The sequence below is a fragment of the Echinops telfairi genome, unplaced genomic scaffold (assembly GCF_000313985.2).
Source record: "Echinops telfairi isolate 266 unplaced genomic scaffold, ASM31398v2 ScPeMD7_7475;HRSCAF=8513, whole genome shotgun sequence".
In the NCBI taxonomy this organism is placed as follows: Eukaryota; Metazoa; Chordata; class Mammalia; order Afrosoricida; family Tenrecidae; genus Echinops; species Echinops telfairi.
Genome location: NW_022111379.1, coordinates 19,578,424 through 19,585,810, shown reverse-complemented (window position 1 = coordinate 19,585,810; position 7,387 = coordinate 19,578,424).

Sequence of the window (7,387 nt, the reverse complement as noted above, 5' to 3'; positions counted from 1 at the left end):
CCCATTCTCCCTTTACCCTCCCTGTTTTGCCACTCACACCACTGGTCCTATAGGGCTCATCCGTCCTGGATTCCCTGTATTTTCAGCTCCTCTCTGTACCAGTGTACCTCCTCTGGTCTAGCCAGACTATGCAACGATTTCTGGACTTAAAAAAAACCCCAAAGGTAAAAGATAGGGCTCATCCGTCCTGGATTCCCTGTATTTTCAGCTCCTATCTGTACCAGTGTACCTCCTCTGGTCTAGCCAGACTGTGCAACGATTTCTGGACTTAAAAAAACCCCAAAGGTAAAAGATATTCAACATTTCTCAATCCAAAAGAACTGAAGAAAAAAAATCTGAGCCTCAGTAGAACAATATTGAGTAATTCTATGGGTAAAATATTGAATGATGCAAGGTGCATCAAAAGAAAATGGAAGGAATACAGAGTCACTGGACAAAAAAAATTGGTCAGCATTCAACCATATGATCAAGAGCCAAGAGTGCTAAAGAAAGAAGTCCAAGCTACATTGACAGTATTAGTACAAAAGCAGGCGCCAGGAGCTGGTGGAATACCATTGAAATGTCTCAGCAAACTGATGGAGCCCTAGAAGCACTCAGTCCCCTATGCCAGGGAATTTGAAAGATAAGTACCTGGCCAAACAACAGGAATAGATCCAGATTTGTGCCCATTGCCAAGAAAGGTGATCCAAAGGAATGCAAAATTTATTAAAAATATCATGTGTAACATTTTGATAAAATAATTTTTAAATTCTGAAAATAATTTTTAAATGGTTTTAGCAGTACAGCAACAGGGAGCTGCCAGAAATTTAAGTTGGATTCAGAAGAAGGCACATGCAAAAACTAATTTCTTTTGGAAATCCTGGTGGTTTGAATAACATCGCGATTAAACTTGTCCCAAATGACTGACTTTCCAAAATGCTGTACCATTCTATTATTCCTTCTGTCAACCACCCTTAGTATCTATTATTCCTTCTGTCAACCACCCTTAGTATCTATTATTCCTTCTATCAACCACCACTCTGCCCCTTAGTATATTGCTTAGTGTCTCATGGTTTTACAATTCACTGCAAGGTCTCACAGAACCCACAAACTATTAAAGGAATGACTCACCTGGTATGGAGGCTAGCAAATCCCAAATCTGGTGTTCATACATCTGTCTAGAGGATCCTCCTCATTCACACCAAGCAGGCATTGTTAACTCACAAGGATCCCGAAACTAATGAATCACATCAGGTGATCAGGTGCTGGTTGGAGTTCCTAAAACCAGAGGTCAGGCAGAGGCAAATCAGAGGCAAGGTCCAGAGCAAGGGAGCCAACTTTGCCAATGCTGTTCAGGATAGCTACAGAGATATGAACATGAAAAGTCACATTTGCTTAGCCAAGCAGAGGAGCACACTGGGACCAAGGTCAAGATGGCTGCCAGAGTTCTGGGCCAGCAGTCTTTTAGGATGGTAACTAGTGTGTCACTGGTTTTTATCATGGGTGACTCAGCAGTAGTCCTCTGCACATGCTCAGTCAGGAAGGGGAGATCACAAAAGTGGCATCTTATTCATGCCTAGGGCTGTGTGACTTTTGCATTCTGATATCAAAAAGTTAAGTAGAAGACTAAACTTTTGCACATATTAAGTGGGCCAGATCTCACGCCTGTTTCATGACCCCCGAGTGCTTTACTTTTCTGTGTTAAGCAGTCACTGGACAGTTGCCTGTTAAGGAACCAGCTTAAAACCAGATAGCTGTTGTTTAACACAGACTATATAGCCATAGGTGTAGAGGCTAGGATTTATAATAGCTCACAAAATGGAGGACCCTGGATAGAAAGGCAAAATTAAGTAATTAACTACATCACAACATGGAACACAGGATATTAGTGCTGAATCAGATAGATCTTGATTGAAAGCAGAAAATACTAGAAGGATGTCCACGTGTTTTTTATGGTCAGTGCAAACGAATTCATAACAAGCCATGGATCACATTGAGAAGAATGGAAATTCCAGAACAATCCATTGTACTCATGTGGAACCTGACCTTGCAGTTAGCAGCCCAATGAGTAACCATGAAGATACCAGGGCTCCTGAATTCCTTAAAAGTTTAAAACCTTAGAAAAACCTAACCCAATATGGACAGACTTGATATATCTACTTTGGTTTCTGAGATCATCGGCTTCAAAGCTTTTTTGTTTTTCAGTCGAAACTTCCCTATTACCTCAAAGCTCATGATAACCTTATCAAGGTTTTCCTTAGAAGTAGGTAAATCTTCTCATCTCATAAATTATTAACTCCATATCACTGAGAAGAATGACATTGTGTTGCAGAATTACTATTTCCCTCATTTTCCCCTGGAGAGAGCCCTAGGTAATATCAGTAGCTTTACCGGTAGCTTTCATGTTTGTTTGGTTAAAAGAAATTTCCTTACAATAGCCTGCCCTTAAAACACACAACAACAACAACAGATGGTGCAATCTGGAAAACTTCAAATGCTTCTCTCCCTCTTCCCCCTTTCCTGAGCCCACGTTCGTTTTGATTAGTCTCTGAGTTTGCTTAATTTACCTGAGCTGATGCAGCTGAAGTTCACCACGAGTTAGAAAGAAAGAAAAGCACAGAAAGAAACAAAGGACAGTTTCTTATCAACTGTAGATAGGTGAGTTGTGTCAAACTGCATCGGTGCTTAGAATGCAGACTTCTGTCAGGCTCAGTGCCTGGAACTGGCAACAGAAATCACTGCCAGGATAAATCTTCCCTTTGGGGATCAATTCAGCAAAGGCTGTGCTGGAGAAGTGGAGACGCCAAGACAAAACTCTTTTGAGCTGTCTTAGAGCTTAGATTCTGAGCACTGGGTTTGCAGAAGGTATAGATCACAGTAGAAGCTCTTAAGTCCTGTTTTGAGTCTTGACATACCTTCAGCCCCCCCTTTTGTTCTTTTTGACAACGGACTGGCAATATGAAAAAATGTTGCCCTCATACAGAGTGCATTTGCTGGTCCTCCCTAGGAGAGCTTAGGGAGGGCACTCTCGCACTCAGGGATTTGCCTGGGGTTGCCCTTGATGGAAATTGGGGCAGTGCGTTCCTATGGTTATAAGTCATGCTCCACCCAAGATGGTAAGGTTTCTCAGAACCAATCCTATCAATCATGGTCCCTTTCCATTTCCATTGTCCCCCCCCTGTGGCTGTGATGGATTGGTCAGCTACCAATCATGATTTTGTGACTCTTTCTCTTGTTTTCCATGTTCCATATAAGAGCAGTATGGCTGTGAATCCTTGGGACATCATTATGGCCACCTATTGATGGTCCCCCTCATCCAGATGATTTATCTTTGTACTGTTTAAGACTTACTAAGAGGGTCTCCATCAAATATATTTGAATTTAGGGTCTTTCCCTAGAATAGAGCTGATAGTGTTTGAAAAAGGCAATATAAAACAGTAACTATTATGGTCAAAAGGCACCCTGGTGCCATAGTGGATTACTTACTGAGCTGCTAATGAAAAGCCAGCAGTTCAAACCCACCCACTGCTCCATTGGAAAAAGATGAGACTGTCCGCTTTCATGAAGATTAAGTCACAGAAAGCCAAAGCGGCAGTTCTACCCTATCCTATAGGGTCGCTATGAGTCAGAATTGATTTGATGGCAGTAGATTTGGGCTTTTTGGTTTATCAAAGGTCAAGAAGAATTTTGGTTCATAGAGGGAACAAAATCCTAGAGAAGGGAGACACTCCACTATTTTCTCATGCCCACCACAGTTGAGAGGCCCTTTGCTAATGGACAAGACATTCCAGCAAACGCCTCATAAGTTCTTCATGCACTAAGTTATCTTTGATGCAAATATTCATTAAGCACTTCCCAGGTGCAAGATGAATAAATTATATTATAATTTCTGAGAAATACTTTCTAAATTCTCAATGAATGTTTAATGGAAGGTCTGTCTTAATACCTGAATCTACTTTCTGCATTTGGTGCTGCTTGCGATCGAGCCTGCTCCTGCTCCTCACAGTGTGATGCACAGGCAACCGGACCATTGCTGGTCTTGCCCCATCCTCGTGGTCTTTGCTGTGTTGGACCCCATTCCTGCAACTATTGTATCAACGCTGTCAACAGACAGTTCAGGGTTTCTCTCATTTGCACTGCCTTTAGCATCCCACATACGGCCCCTTTTCTAAGGATAACTTTCCTGATGTCATTTCTATACTTCTGTGGCTTGAAACATTAGACTGTCCTTGACTTTGGTGTCCCTGGAGGGCACAAACAGTTACGGGCTTAGCTACTAACCAACAAATTGGAAGTTTAGAAAGCCTTTGAAAACAAACCCTGTGGAGGGCAGGGATCATCTAAAACATGGGGTTGTCCTGAGTCAAAATCAACCCAAAGGCAACTGCTTTTATGTTTTACTTTGCAACCTTCATTTTATTCACAATCTGCCCTTTGATACCTTCCATGCTGATAACCCTGAATCATCTAAATTGCACATTAAATTTAAATCTTCCTCGTAGTTGATGAATGAGCATTTACATTTCTGCATCTATTGCTGGTCTATCAATGGCTCAGTTCTAGCAGGCCTTCATCTTTGCATGTCCAGAATTGTTTTGCTACTGTGTCAATACTTACGCATTTTGCTGTTATGTTTACAAAATAAGTGCTAAGTGAAAAAAATAAAGCAAGAGTAACAATAAACATAGGTCTTGAAATCAACATAATTGAGACAAGATGGGATGATCAGGACAGCTAAAAGCAATATTTTTCCATCTACTCTTCATAGACCTGAAGTATCTTTTTATCCCTGTTTTTTTTGCAAACAGACTTTTCTTGAAACATATCAGATGATTCAACTTTCTAACATTCAACTTCTGTATATAGGCAGTCCATATGTAGGCATTAGGCATTCCATATGTAGAAAACCACTTGCAAAGAATCTTGCCTCTAAATCTTTTGCAGGACACAGGAGTTATTTTAACAAGTGAAAACTTTTGGTGGTGAAACAAGTACCTAGTGCCTTTTGTTCCACCACAAACCCCACTAAGGTCCAATGTGTTCTTATAAAAAGAGATAAACTCATAAGAGTAAAGGGCAAGTCAGCCATGGTGAGAGTGTTCCAGAAGTTTCTGAAAGAAGACAAGAGAGCTGGCAAGGGAAACTTGGAGACAGCAGAGAGGAAAGCAGTGCTTCAAGGCTCTTCCTGTCTTTTGTAAAATCCTCAAGGAATTGAAGAGCGTTTGCAATGACCCTTGAATAGCAGTCAGACACAGTGGGTGGAGAGCGAGGGAGGGATTTCTTTCAGAATAAGATGAGGTCAAGAGGTCAAAGGTTAGATGTTGCCAGCATAGACGAGCACTGTTGCTGGCAGACTTTGAGGAGGAACAAAAGTAGAAGGGCGGTTGCATGGTGCCTCTAAGGAGGTCAGTTTGAAGCAGAAAGCCACAGAGCCTCATAAAAACCAAACCCATTGCCTTGAGGTCAATACTGACTTATAGTGACTTTATAAGACAAGGTAGAACTGCCCCGAAGGGTTTCCAAGCTCACAGATCTCTGTGGAATTAGAAGTCGATCCCTGTAGTTTTCTCCCACAGAGCACTTGGTGGGTGGTGCTGTACACCTTTTGGCTAATAGCTGAGCACTTTATACCGCACCCTAGGGCTCCTTTCCCTCTCATACTATGGGGCTATAAAGAGACTTTTCCCCAGCTTTGTCTCCCCCAAAAGACATGCCAAACATTAGAGGCTATTTGCCAGCAGAAGGTGGGAATTCAGATGCTTAGAGACATCCTCCCTGAAGGCAGTCGGTGGCCAGACAACTGTCTGTTCCCACCACAAGAGGGGCCCTCTACCTGCTGTTAAGGACAAAGGGCTACTTCTCCTAAAGGCTTGCAGTCATCAGTTTGGTTCCTGCAGGTGGGGTTTACACCCTCCTGATAATGGTTTCTATAGTGAGCAGAGAACCTGCTCAGTGATATCCAAAATTAAGCTGCCTCCCTGAATCTAGGATCCACCCACCTTGTCACATGTTTACTCCCATCACCTCCCCTTCCTATTACGTGGATCACTCCACTCCCATTACTGTATTACCTATAGCATAACCCTTTCCTGTGACTTATGTCTTCACCTGTAATTAGGGGCTTACACATCCCCAGAGAATATAAAGCGTTGGTTAGTAATTTCTCTCTCTCACCCCACGGGACTACCAAGTGAGGCTGAGGTGAGCGTGCTACCATGAAATGTGTCTGACTCCATTATTTCAATTCTATCTCTCATGCTCTCTATGACTTTACTATAACCTTTACTTATTATCACTGTACAATTGCGCCTACCGGGCCTATGATGATGTATTAGGGGCTGGTTTCCCTGACATCACAGGACCATATTTTCTAGGCATAGCGGAAGTCTTCGAAGCTACTGCAATGATAATGCATGCCCACTACAGGCCACGTGCAGAATGTCTGAATTGCTTTACAAGAAAATGAAGAAACTTTTCTGTAATAATCGAACCATTTGTTAAGATTCCCGATTTCTACATTAAGTAGCAGAGTTGTACCTTAAATCATAGTGAATTTGATGACTCTACTAAAGCCAGGGAAGAGAGGCTTTTGGCCAAATGGGACCTTTGGACACCTAAAATTAAGAAGTCTGCTTGCCTGCTAAGACTTTGTCCTGTCAGTATTGCCCCTTTCTGCTACGTGGGCAAGTTCTCTATGAATTGCTCCACCAGGAATCAAAGGTGTTCTATCAAGCCTTTAGGTACAAATAGCTTTTCGCCGCCCACGGGAGGAGGAGGAACACACTGCCAGGGTGGAGGGCCGTGTCTGACCTCCGTGAGGGCTTTGGCTTTGATTCTGAGTGACATGAACTGATTCCATGTAAGCAGGTCACTTACACTGCTGGGCGGAGGGAAGAAGACAGTAGGGAACATGGGTGGTGGCATGGAGACCAGTAGGACTTCCCAGTGAGAGATGACAGTGGCTGGTACTTAGGTACAGCCACGATGGTGGGGACACGTGACTGCTGACTGTGTTATGGATCGATTAGAGTTGACAGAATTTCATGACTCATTCGTTGTGCAGTGAGAAGGAAAGATGACTCAGGGTTTGGGTTTGAGCAACAGAAGGAATGATTGATTTTGATAGATCCTAAACATTAACTCTAAAAGTTGGAAACTAATAAGCAGCATGAGAAATGCCCCATGGCGTGGGCCACATCAGCGCACCTGCCGATGCTGTTCTGATATAAGGCAGAGGTATCCTTTGCAAAACAACTTATTTGGCCAAAAAAGTGCCTGGCTGTATCAGAAAGATGAAACTGGATTGGGAAGGCAAACTGGTAAATAAATAAGGATAGCGTCCACCCTTAAAAAAGGTTTCCCCCCCTCCCCTGAGAAGAATGTATCTCAAAGGATGGCACTGAATCTG